The sequence below is a fragment of the Rhipicephalus microplus genome, unplaced genomic scaffold, assembly GCF_043290135.1.
Source record: "Rhipicephalus microplus isolate Deutch F79 unplaced genomic scaffold, USDA_Rmic scaffold_53, whole genome shotgun sequence".
NCBI classification, from domain to species: domain Eukaryota; kingdom Metazoa; phylum Arthropoda; class Arachnida; order Ixodida; family Ixodidae; genus Rhipicephalus; species Rhipicephalus microplus.
The window spans coordinates 22469-35901 of record NW_027464626.1 but is presented as its reverse complement, the minus strand read 5'-3'; the positions used below and the strand labels follow the sequence as shown (position 1 = coordinate 35901).

At 52.8% G+C, this 13433-nt stretch overlaps 3 non-coding genes across 3 annotated transcripts; all 3 read right to left on the bottom strand.

The window, feature by feature from the left end:
• Positions 1 to 1922: 1922 nt before the first annotated feature.
• TRNAN-GUU (transfer RNA asparagine (anticodon GUU)) lies at positions 1923 to 1996 on the bottom strand. The gene has a single exon. It is a non-coding gene; the product is annotated as a tRNA-Asn (tRNA).
• A 3450-nt stretch (positions 1997 to 5446) lies between these two features.
• TRNAN-GUU (transfer RNA asparagine (anticodon GUU)) lies at positions 5447 to 5520 on the bottom strand. The gene has a single exon. It is a non-coding gene; the product is annotated as a tRNA-Asn (tRNA).
• Positions 5521 to 10019: 4499 nt separating this feature from the next.
• Positions 10020 to 10093, bottom strand: TRNAN-GUU (transfer RNA asparagine (anticodon GUU)). The gene has a single exon. It is a non-coding gene; the product is annotated as a tRNA-Asn (tRNA).
• Positions 10094 to 13433: the final 3340 nt, after the last annotated feature.

The window sequence follows — 13433 nt, the reverse complement described above, 5'->3', positions numbered from 1 at the left end:
AAAAGCGCCGCGCCGCTACCGGGTGGGCTCGAACCTCCAACCTTTCGGTTAACAGCCGATCGCGCTCGCCAATTGCGCCATGGAGACAGTCGTGCTCCACTCTCACCACCATCAGAACATATCTTCAAAGCTATCAGCGCAAAGAAAAAAAAAGCGACACACCGTCCCCGAGTGGGCTCGAAACTCCAACCTTTCGGTTAACAGCCGATCGCGCTAGCCAATTGCGCCACGGAGACAGTCGTGCTCCACTCTCACCACCATCAGAACATATCTTCAAAGCTATCAGCTCAAAGAAAAAAAGCGCCGCGCCGCTACCGGGTGGGCTCGAAACTCCAAGCTTTCGGTTAACAGCCGATCGCGCTAGCCAATGGCGCCACGGAGACAGTCGTGCTCCACGCTCACCACCGTCAGAACATTTCTTCAGAGCTACCAGCTCAAAAAAAAAGCGCCGCACCACCACCTGGTGGGCTAGAACCTCCAACCTTTACGTTAACAGCGGATCGCGCTAGCCAATTGCGCCACGGAGACAGTCCTGCTCCACTCTCACCACCATCAGAACATATCTTCAAAGCTATCAGCTCAAAGAAAAAAAGCGCCGCGCCGCTACCGGGTGGGCTCGAACCTCCAACCTTTCGGTTAACAGCCGATCGCGCTCGCCAATTGCGCCATGGAGACAGTCGTGCTCCACTCTCACTAACATCAGAACATATCTTCAAAGCTATCAGCCAAAAGAAAAAAAGCGGCGCACCATCCCCGGGTGGGCTCGAACCTCCATCCTTTCTGTTAACAGCCGATCGCGCTAGCCAATTGCGCCACGGAGACAGTCGTGCTCCACTCTCACCTCCATCAGAACATATCTTCAAAGCTATCAGCTCAAAGAAAAAAAGCGCCGCGCCGCTACCGGGTGGGCTCGAAACTCCAAGCTTTCGGTTAACAGCCGATCGCGCTAGCCAATTGCGCCACGGAGACAGTCCTGCTCTACTCTCACCACCATCAGAACATATCTTCAAAGCTATCAGCCCAAAGAAAAAAAGCGCCGCACCACCACCGGGTGGGCTCGAACCTCAAACATTTTTGTTAACAGCCGATCGCACTATCCAATTGCGCCACGGAGACAGTCCTGCTTCACTCTCACCACCATCAGAACATATCTTTAAATCTATCAGCCCAAAGAAAAAAAAGCAACACACCACTCCCGGTAGGGCTCGAACCTCCAACCTTTCGGTTAACAGCTGATCGCGCTAGCCAATGGCGCCACGGAGACAGCCCTGCTCCACTCTCACCACCGTCAGAACATTTCTTCAGAGCTACCAGCTCAAAAAAAAGCGCCGCACCACCACCTGGTGGGCTCGAACCTCCAACCTTTACGTTAACAGCGGATCGCGCTACCCAATTGGGCCACGGAGACAGTCGTGCTCCACTCTCAACACCATTAGAACATATCTTCAAAGCTATCAGCGCAAAGAAAAAAGCAACACACCACTCCCGGGAGGGCTCAAACCTCCAATTTTTCGGTTAACAGCCGAACGTGCTGGCCAATTGCGCCACGGAGACAGTCTTGCTCAGATCTCACCACCATGAGAACATGTCTCTAAAGTTATCAGCGCAAAGAAAAAAGCAACACACCACTCCCAGGAGGGCTCGAACCTCCAACCTTTCGCTTAACAGCCGATCGCGCTAGCAAATTGCGCCACGGAGGCAGTCCTGCTATACTCTCACCTCCATCAGAACATATCTTCAAAGCTATCAGCCCAAAGAAAAAAAACTGCCGCACCACCACCGGGTGGGCTCGAACTTCCAACTTTTCGGTTAACTGCAAATCGCGCTAGCCAACTGCGCCACGGAGACAGTCATGCTCCACTCTCACCACCATCAGAACATATCTTCAAAGCTATCAGCGAAAAGAAAAAAAAGCGACACACCGTCCCCGGGTGGGCTCAAACCTCCAACCTCTCGGTTAACAGCCGATTGCGCTAGCCGATTGCGCCACGGAGACAGTCCTGTTATACTCTCACCACCATCAGAACATATCTTCAAAGCTATCAGTCCACAGAAAAAAAGCGCCGCACCATTTTGGGTGGGCTCGAACCTCCAACCTTTCGTCTAACAGCCGATGGCGCTAGCCAATTGCGCCACGGAGACACTGAGGCTCCACTTTCACCACCATCAGAACATATCTTCAAAGCTGTCAGCGCAAAAAAAAGCGACACACCGTCCCCAGTGGGCTCGAAACTCCAAGCTTTCGGTTAACAGCCGATCACGCTAGCCAATTGCTCAACGGAGACAGTCCAGCTCCACTCTCACCACCATCAGAACATATCTTCAAAGCTATCAGCCCAAAGAAAAAAAGCGCCGCACTACCACCGGGTGGGCTCGAACCTCCAACCTTTCGGTTAACAGCTGATCGCGCTCGCCAATTGCGCCATGGAGACAGTCGTGCTCCACTATCACTAACATCAGAACATATCTTAAAAGCTATCAGCCCAAAGAAAAAAAGCGGCGCACCACCCCCGGGTGGGCTCGAAACTCCAACCTTTCGGTTAACAGCTGATCGCGCTAGCCAATTGCGCCACGGAGACAGTCCTGCTCCACTCTCACCACCATCAGAACATATCTTCAAAGCTATCAGCTCAAAGAAAAAAAAGCGCCGCGCCGCTACCGGGTGGGCTCGAACCTCCAACCTTTCGGTTAACAGCCGATCGCGCTCGCCAATTGCGCCATGGAGACAGTCGTGCTCCACTCTCACTAACATCAGAACATATCTTCAAAGCTATCAGCCAAAAGAAAAAAAGCGGCGCACCACCCCCGGGTGGCTCGAACCTCCATCCTTTCTGTTAACAGCCGATCGCGCTAGCCAATTGCGCCACGGAGACAGTCGTGCTCCACTCTCACCTCCATCAGAACATATCTTCAAAGCTATCAGCTCAAAGAAAAAAAGCGCCGCGCCGCTACCGGGTGGGCTCGAAACTCCAAGCTTTCGGTTAACAGCCGATCGCGCTAGCCAATTGCGCCACGGAGACAGTCCTGCTCTACTCTCACCACCATCAGAACATATCTTCAAAGCTATCAGCCCAAAGAAAAAAAGCGCCGCACCACCACCGGGTGGGCTCGAACCTCAAACATTTTTGTTAACAGCCGATCGCACTAGCCAATTGCGCCACGGAGACAGTCCTGCTTCACTCTCACCACCATCAGAACATATCTTTAAATCTATCAGCCCAAAGAAAAAAAAGCAACACACCACTCCCGGTAGGGCTCGAACCTCCAACCTTTCGGTTAACAGCTGATCGCGCTAGCCAATGGCGCCACGGAGACAGTCCTGCTCCACGCTCATCACCGTCAGAACATTTCTTCAGAGCTATCAGCCCAAAAAAAAGCGCCGCACCACCACCTGGTGGGCTCGAACCTCCAACCTTTACGTTAACAGCGGATCGCGCTAGCCAATTGGGCCACGGAGACAGTCGTGCTCCGCTCTCAACACCATTAGAACATATCTTCAAAGCTATCAGCGCAATGAAAAAAGAAACACACCACTCCCAGGAGGGCTCGAACCTCCAACCTTTCGCTTAACAGCCGATCGCGCTAGCAAATTGCGCCACGGTGGCAGTCCTGCTATAATCTCACCCCCATCAGAACATTTCTTCAGAGCTATCAGCCCAAAGAAAAAAAAGTGCCGCACCACCACCGGGTGGGCTCAAACCTCCAAACATTCAGTCAACAGCAGATCGCGCTAGCCAATTGCGCCACAGAGACAGTCGTGCTCCACTCTCACCACCATCAGAACATAACTTCAAAGCTATCAGCGAAAAGAAAAAAAAGCGACACACCGTCCCCGGGTGGGCTCAAACCTCCAACCTCTCGGTTAACAGCCGATCACGCTAGCCGATTGCGCCACGGAGACAGTCCTGCTATACTCTCACCACCATCAGGACATATCTTCAAAGCTATCAGTCCAAAGAAAAAAAGCGACACACCGTCTCCAGTGGGCTCGAAACTCCAAGCTTTCGGTTAACAGCCGATCACGCTAGCCAATTGCGCAACGGAGACAGTCCAGCTCCACTCTCACCACCACCAGAACATATCTTCAAAGCTATCAGCCCAAAGAAAAAAAAGCGCCGCACTACCACCGGGTGGGCTCGAACCTCCAACCTTTCGGTTAACAGCCGATCGCGCTCGCCAATTGCGCCATGGAGACAGTCGTGCTCCACTCTCACTAACATCAGAACATATCTTCAAAGCTATCAGCCCAAAGAAAAAAAGCGGCGCACCACCCCCGGGTGGGCTCGAAACTCCAACCTTTCGGTTAACAGCCGATCGCGCTAGCCAATTGCGCCACGGAGACAGTCCTGCTCCACTCTCACCCCCATCAGAACATATCTTCAAAGCTATCAGCTCAAAGAAAAAAAAGCGCCGCGCCGCTACCGGGTGGGCTCGAAACTCCAAGCTTTCAGTTAACAGCCGATCGCGCTAGCCAATTGCGCCACGGAGACAGTTCTGCTCCACTCTCACCACCATCAGAACATATCTTCAAAGCTATCAGCCCAAAGAAAAAAAGCGCCGCACCACCACCGGGTGGGCTCGAACCTCCAACCTTTCGGTTAACAGTCGACCGCGCTAGCCAATTGCGCCACGGAGACAGTCCTGCTTCACTCTCACCACCATCAGAACATATCTTCAAAGCTATCAGCCCATAGAAAAAAGCCAGCACCACCACCGGGTGTGCTCGAACCTTCAACCTTTCGGTTAACGGCCGAACGCGCTAGCCAATTGCGCCACGGAGACAGTCCTGCTGCACTCTAGCCATCATCAGAACATATCTTTAAATCTATCAGCCCAAAGAAAAAAAAGCAACACACCACTCCCGGGAGGGCTTGAACCTCCAACCTTTCGGTTAACAGCCGATTGCGCTAGCCAATGGCGCCACGGAGACAGTTCTGCTCCACGCTCATCACCGTCAGAACATTTCTTCAGAGCTATCAGCCCAAAGAAAAAAAAGCGCCGCACCACCACCTGGTGGGCTCGAACCTCCAACCTTTACGTTAACAGCGGATCGCGCAGGCCAATTGGGCCACGGAGACAGTCGTGCTCCACTCTCACCACCATTAGAACATATCTTCAAAGCTATCAGCGCAATGAAAAAAGAAACACACCACTCCCAAGAGGGCTCGAACCTCCAACCTTTCGCTTAACAGCTGATCGCGCTAGCAAATTGCGCCACGGAGGCAGTCCTGCTATACTCTCACCTCCATCAGAACATTTCTTCAGAGCTATCAGCCCAAAGAAAAAAAAGTGCCACACCACCACCGGGTGGGCTCAAACCTCCAAACTTTCAGTCAACAGCAGATCGCGCAAGCCAATTGCGCCACAGAGTCAGTCGTGCTCCACTCTCACCACCATCAGAACATATCTTCAAAACTATCAGCGAAAAGAAAAAAAAGCGACACACCGTCCCCGGGTGGGCTCAAACCTCCAACCTCTCGGTTAACAGCCGATCGCGCTAGCCGATTGCGCCACGGAGACAGTCCTGCTATACTCTCACCACCATCAGAACATATCTTCAAAGCTATCAGTCCAAAGAAAAAAAGCGACACACCGTCCCCAGTGGGCTCGAAACTCCAAGCTTTCGGTTAACAGCCGATCACGCTAGCCAATTGCGCAACGGAGACAGTCCAGCTCCACTCTCACCACCATCAGAACATATCTTCAAAGCTATCAGCCCAAAGAAAAAAAAGCGCCGCACTACCACCGGGTGGGCTCGAACCTCCAACCTTTCGGTTAACAGCCGATCGCGCTCGCCAATTGCGCCATGGAGACAGTCGTGCTCCACTCTCACTAACATCAGAACATATCTTCAAAGCTATCAGCCCAAAGAAAAAGAAGCGCCGCACCACCACCGGGTGGGCTCGAACCTGCAACCTTTCGGTCAACAGCAGATCGCGCAGGCCAATTGCGCCACGGAGACAGTCGTGCTCCACTCTCACCACCATCAGAACATATCTTCAAAGCTGTCAGCGAAAAGAAAAAAAAAGCGACACACCGTCGCCGGGTGGGCTCAAACCTCCAACCTCTCGGCTAACAGCCGATCGCGCTGGACAATTGCGCCACGGAGACAGTCCTGCTATACTCTCACCACCATCAGAACATATCTTCAAAGCTATCAGTCCAAAGAAAAAGAGCGCCGCACCACTCCGGGTGGGCTCGAACCTCCAACCTTTCGTCTAACACCCGATCGCGCTAGCCAATTGCGCCATGGAGACAGTCATTCTCCACTCTCACTAACATCAGAACATATCTTCAAAGCTGTCAGCCCAAAGAAAAAAAAGCGGCGCACCACCCCCGGGTGGGCTCGAACCTCCATTCTTTCTGTTAACAGCCGATCGCGCTAGCCAATTGCGCCACGTAGACAGTCGTGCTCCACTCTCACAACCATCAGAACATATCTTCAATGCTACCAGCGCAAAGAAAAAAAAGCGACACACCGTCCACGGGTGGGCTCGAAACTCCAACCTTTCGGTTAACAGCCGATTGCGCTAGCCAATTGCGCCACGGAGATAGTCCTGCTCCACTCTCACCACCATCAGAACATAACTTCAAAGCTATCAGCTCAAAGAAAAAAAAGCGCCGCGCCACTACCGGGTGGGCTCGAAACTCCAAGCTTTCGGTTAACAGCCGATCGCGCTAGCCATTTGCGCCACGGAGACAGTCCTGCTCTACTCTCACCACCATCAGAACATATCTTGAAAGCTATCAACCCAAAGAAAAAAAGCGCCGCACCACCACCGGGTGGGCTCGAACCTCAAACCTTTTGGTTAACAGTCGATCGCGCTAGCCAATTGCGCCACGGAGACAGTCCTGCTTCACTCTCACCACCAACAGAACATATCTTCAAAGCTATCAGGCCATAGAAAAATAAGCCCACACCACCACCGGGTGGGCTCGAACCTCCAACCTTTCGGTCAACAGCAGATCGCGCTAGCCAATTGCGCCACGGATTCAGTCGTGCTCCACTCTCACCACCATCAGAACATATCTTCAAAGCTATCAGCGAAAAAAAAACGCGACACACCGTCCCCGGGTGGGCTCAAACCTCCAACCTCTCGGTTACCAGCCGATCGCGAAAGCCAATTGCGCCACGGAGACAGTCCTGCTACACTCTCACCACCATCAGAACATAACTTCAAAGCTATCAGCCCAAAGAAAAAAAGCGCCGCACCACCCCCGGGTGGGCTCGAACCTCCAACCTTTCGGCTAACAGCCGATCGCGCTAGCCATTTGCGCCACGGAGACAGTCGTGCTCCACTTTCATCACCATCAGAACATATCTTCAAAGCTATCAGCCCAAAGAAAAAAAGCGCCGCACCCCCCCCCCCCCCCGGGGGGCTCCAACCTCCAACCTTTCGGCTAACAGCCGATCGCTCTAGCCAATTGCGCCACGGAGACAGTCACGCTCCACTCTCACCACCATCAGAACATATCTTCAAAGCTATCAGCCCAAAGAAAAAAAAAAGCGCCGCACTACCACCGGGTGGGCTCTAACCTCCAACCTTTCGGTTAACAGCCGATCGCGCTCGCCAACTGCGCCATGGAGACAGTCGTGCTCCACTCTCACCAACATCAGAACATATCTTCAAAGCTATCAGCCCAAAGAAAAAAAAGCGCCGCACCAACCCCGGCCGGGCTCGAACCTCCATCCTTTTTGTTAACAGCCGATAGCGCTAGCCAATTGCGTCACGGAGACAGTCGTGCTCCACTCTCACCACCATTAGAACATATCTTCAAAGCAATCAGCGCAAAGAAAAAAAAGCGACACACCGTCCCCGGGTGGGCTCGAAACTCCAACCTTTCGGTTAACAGTCGATCGCGCTAGCCAATTGCGCCCCGGAGACAGTCCTGCTTCACTCTCACCACCATCAGAACATATCTTCAAAGCTATCAGCCCATAGAAAAAAGCCCGCACCACCACCGGGTGTGCTCGAACCTCCAACCTTTCGGTTAACGGCCGAACGCGCTAGCCAATTGCGCCACGGAGACAGTCCTGCTCCACTCTAGCCACCATCAGAACATATCTTTAAAGCTATCAGCCCAAAGAAAAAAAAAGCAACACACCACTCCCGGGAGGGCTCGAACCTCCAACCTTTCGGTTAACAGCCGATAGCGCTAGCCAATTGCGCCATGGAGACAGTCGTGCTCCACTCTCACCACCATCAGAACATTTCTTCGGAGCTATCAGCCCAAAGAAAAAAAAGCGCCGCACCACCACCGGGTGGGCTCGAACCTCCAACCTTTCGGTTAACAGCCGATCGCGCTAGCCAATGGCGCCACGGAGACAGTCGTGCTCCACGCTCACCACCGTCAGAACATTTCTTCAGAGCTATAAGCCCAAAGAAAAAAAAGCGCCGCACCAACACCTGGTGGGCTCGAACCTCCAACCTTTACGTTAACAGTGGATCGCGCTAGCCAATTGGGCCACGGAGACAATCGTGCTCCACTCTCACCACCATTAGAACATATCTTCAAAGCTATCAGCGCAAAAAAAAGCAACACACCACTCCCGGGAGGGCTCAAACCTCCAAATTTTCGGTTAACAGCCGAACATGCTGGCCAATTGCGCCACGGAGGCAGTCGTGCTCAGATCTGACCACTGTGAGAACATGTCTCTAAAGTTATCAGCGCAAAGAAAAAAGCAACACACCACTCCCAGGAGGGCTCGAACCTCCAACCTTTCGGCTAACAGCCGATCGCGATAGCCAATTGCGTCACGGAGACAGGCGTGCTCCACTCTCACCACCATTAGAACATATCTTCTAAGCAATCAGCGCAAAGAAAAAAAAAGCGACACACCGTCCCCGGGTGGGCTCGAAACTCCAAATTTTCGGTTAACAGCCGATCGCGCTAGCCAATTGCGCCACGGAGACAGTCCTGCTCTACTCTCACCACCATCAGAACATATCTTCAAAGCTATCAGCTCAAAGAAAAAAAAGCGCCGCACCACTACCAGGTGGGCTCGAAACTCCAAGCTTTCAGTTAACAGCCGATCGCGCTAGCCAATTGCGCCACGGAGACAGTCCTGCTCCACTCTCACCACCATCAGAACATATCTTCAAAGCTATCAGTCCAAAGAAAAAAGCCCGCACCACCACCGGGTGTGCTCGAACCTCCAACTTTTCGGTTAACGGCCGAACGCGCTAGCCAATTGCGCCACGGAGACAGTCCTGCTCGACTCTAGCCACCATCAGAACATATCTTTAAAGCTATCAGCCAAAAGAAAAAAAAAGCAACACACCACTCCCGGGAGGGCTCGAACCTCCAACCTTTCGGTTAACAGCCGATAGCGCTAGCCAATTGCGCCACGGAGACAGTCCTGCTTCACTCTCACCACCATCAGAACATATCTTCAAAGCTATCAGCCCATAGAAAAAAGCCCGCACCACCACCGGGTGTGCTCGAACCTCCAACTTTTCGGTTAACGGCCGAACGCGCTAGCCAATTGCGCCACGGAGACAGTCCTGCTCGACTCTAGCCACCATCAGAACATATCTTTAAAGCTATCAGCCAAAAGAAAAAAAAAGCAACACACCACTCCCGGGAGGGCTCGAACCTCCAACCTTTCGGTTAACAGCCGATAGCGCTAGCCAATTGCGCCACGGAGACAGTCGTGCTCCACTCTCACCACCATCAGAACATTTCTTCAAAGCTATCAGCGCAATGAAAAAAGAAACACACCACTCCCAAGAGGGCTCGAACCTCCAACCTTTCGCTTAACAGCTGATCGCGCTAGCAAATTGCGCCACGGAGGCAGTCCTGCTATACTCTCACCTCCATCAGAACATTTCTTCAGAGCTATCAGCCCAAAGAAAAAAAAGTGCCACACCACCACCGGGTGGGCTCAAACCTCCAAACTTTCAGTCAACAGCAGATCGCGCAAGCCAATTGCGCCACAGAGTCAGTCGTGCTCCACTCTCACCACCATCAGAACATATCTTCAAAACTATCAGCGAAAAGAAAAAAAAGCGACACACCGTCCCCGGGTGGGCTCAAACCTCCAACCTCTCGGTTAACAGCCGATCGCGCTAGCCGATTGCGCCACGGAGACAGTCCTGCTATACTCTCACCACCATCAGAACATATCTTCAAAGCTATCAGTCCAAAGAAAAAAAGCGACACACCGTCCCCAGTGGGCTCGAAACTCCAAGCTTTCGGTTAACAGCCGATCACGCTAGCCAATTGCGCAACGGAGACAGTCCAGCTCCACTCTCACCACCATCAGAACATATCTTCAAAGCTATCAGCCCAAAGAAAAAAAAGCGCCGCACTACCACCGGGTGGGCTCGAACCTCCAACCTTTCGGTTAACAGCCGATCGCGCTCGCCAATTGCGCCATGGAGACAGTCGTGCTCCACTCTCACTAACATCAGAACATATCTTCAAAGCTATCAGCCCAAAGAAAAAGAAGCGCCGCACCACCACCGGGTGGGCTCGAACCTGCAACCTTTCGGTCAACAGCAGATCGCGCAGGCCAATTGCGCCACGGAGACAGTCGTGCTCCACTCTCACCACCATCAGAACATATCTTCAAAGCTGTCAGCGAAAAGAAAAAAAAAGCGACACACCGTCGCCGGGTGGGCTCAAACCTCCAACCTCTCGGCTAACAGCCGATCGCGCTGGACAATTGCGCCACGGAGACAGTCCTGCTATACTCTCACCACCATCAGAACATATCTTCAAAGCTATCAGTCCAAAGAAAAAGAGCGCCGCACCACTCCGGGTGGGCTCGAACCTCCAACCTTTCGTCTAACACCCGATCGCGCTAGCCAATTGCGCCATGGAGACAGTCATTCTCCACTCTCACTAACATCAGAACATATCTTCAAAGCTGTCAGCCCAAAGAAAAAAAAGCGGCGCACCACCCCCGGGTGGGCTCGAACCTCCATTCTTTCTGTTAACAGCCGATCGCGCTAGCCAATTGCGCCACGTAGACAGTCGTGCTCCACTCTCACAACCATCAGAACATATCTTCAATGCTACCAGCGCAAAGAAAAAAAAGCGACACACCGTCCACGGGTGGGCTCGAAACTCCAACCTTTCGGTTAACAGCCGATTGCGCTAGCCAATTGCGCCACGGAGATAGTCCTGCTCCACTCTCACCACCATCAGAACATAACTTCAAAGCTATCAGCTCAAAGAAAAAAAAGCGCCGCGCCACTACCGGGTGGGCTCGAAACTCCAAGCTTTCGGTTAACAGCCGATCGCGCTAGCCATTTGCGCCACGGAGACAGTCCTGCTCTACTCTCACCACCATCAGAACATATCTTGAAAGCTATCAACCCAAAGAAAAAAAGCGCCGCACCACCACCGGGTGGGCTCGAACCTCAAACCTTTTGGTTAACAGTCGATCGCGCTAGCCAATTGCGCCACGGAGACAGTCCTGCTTCACTCTCACCACCAACAGAACATATCTTCAAAGCTATCAGGCCATAGAAAAATAAGCCCACACCACCACCGGGTGGGCTCGAACCTCCAACCTTTCGGTCAACAGCAGATCGCGCTAGCCAATTGCGCCACGGATTCAGTCGTGCTCCACTCTCACCACCATCAGAACATATCTTCAAAGCTATCAGCGAAAAAAAAACGCGACACACCGTCCCCGGGTGGGCTCAAACCTCCAACCTCTCGGTTACCAGCCGATCGCGAAAGCCAATTGCGCCACGGAGACAGTCCTGCTACACTCTCACCACCATCAGAACATAACTTCAAAGCTATCAGCCCAAAGAAAAAAAGCGCCGCACCACCCCCGGGTGGGCTCGAACCTCCAACCTTTCGGCTAACAGCCGATCGCGCTAGCCATTTGCGCCACGGAGACAGTCGTGCTCCACTTTCATCACCATCAGAACATATCTTCAAAGCTATCAGCCCAAAGAAAAAAAGCGCCGCACCCCCCCCCCCCCCGGGTGGGCTCCAACCTCCAACCTTTCGGCTAACAGCCGATCGCTCTAGCCAATTGCGCCACGGAGACAGTCACGCTCCACTCTCACCACCATCAGAACATATCTTCAAAGCTATCAGCCCAAAGAAAAAAAAAAGCGCCGCACTACCACCGGGTGGGCTCTAACCTCCAACCTTTCGGTTAACAGCCGATCGCGCTCGCCAACTGCGCCATGGAGACAGTCGTGCTCCACTCTCACCAACATCAGAACATATCTTCAAAGCTATCAGCCCAAAGAAAAAAAAGCGCCGCACCAACCCCGGCCGGGCTCGAACCTCCATCCTTTTTGTTAACAGCCGATAGCGCTAGCCAATTGCGTCACGGAGACAGTCGTGCTCCACTCTCACCACCATTAGAACATATCTTCAAAGCAATCAGCGCAAAGAAAAAAAAGCGACACACCGTCCCCGGGTGGGCTCGAAACTCCAACCTTTCGGTTAACAGTCGATCGCGCTAGCCAATTGCGCCCCGGAGACAGTCCTGCTTCACTCTCACCACCATCAGAACATATCTTCAAAGCTATCAGCCCATAGAAAAAAGCCCGCACCACCACCGGGTGTGCTCGAACCTCCAACCTTTCGGTTAACGGCCGAACGCGCTAGCCAATTGCGCCACGGAGACAGTCCTGCTCCACTCTAGCCACCATCAGAACATATCTTTAAAGCTATCAGCCCAAAGAAAAAAAAAGCAACACACCACTCCCGGGAGGGCTCGAACCTCCAACCTTTCGGTTAACAGCCGATAGCGCTAGCCAATTGCGCCATGGAGACAGTCGTGCTCCACTCTCACCACCATCAGAACATTTCTTCGGAGCTATCAGCCCAAAGAAAAAAAAGCGCCGCACCACCACCGGGTGGGCTCGAACCTCCAACCTTTCGGTTAACAGCCGATCGCGCTAGCCAATGGCGCCACGGAGACAGTCGTGCTCCACGCTCACCACCGTCAGAACATTTCTTCAGAGCTATAAGCCCAAAGAAAAAAAAGCGCCGCACCAACAGCTGGTGGGCTCGAACCTCCAACCTTTACGTTAACAGTGGATCGCGCTAGCCAATTGGGCCACGGAGACAATCGTGCTCCACTCTCACCACCATTAGAACATATCTTCAAAGCTATCAGCGCAAAAAAAAGCAACACACCACTCCCGGGAGGGCTCAAACCTCCAAATTTTCGGTTAACAGCCGAACATGCTGGCCAATTGCGCCACGGAGGCAGTCGTGCTCAGATCTGACCACTGTGAGAACATGTCTCTAAAGTTATCAGCGCAAAGAAAAAAGCAACACACCACTCCCAGGAGGGCTCGAACCTCCAACCTTTCGGCTAACAGCCGATCGCGATAGCCAATTGCGTCACGGAGACAGGCGTGCTCCACTCTCACCACCATTAGAACATATCTTCTAAGCAATCAGCGCAAAGAAAAAAAAAGCGACACACCGTCCCCGGGTGGGCTCGA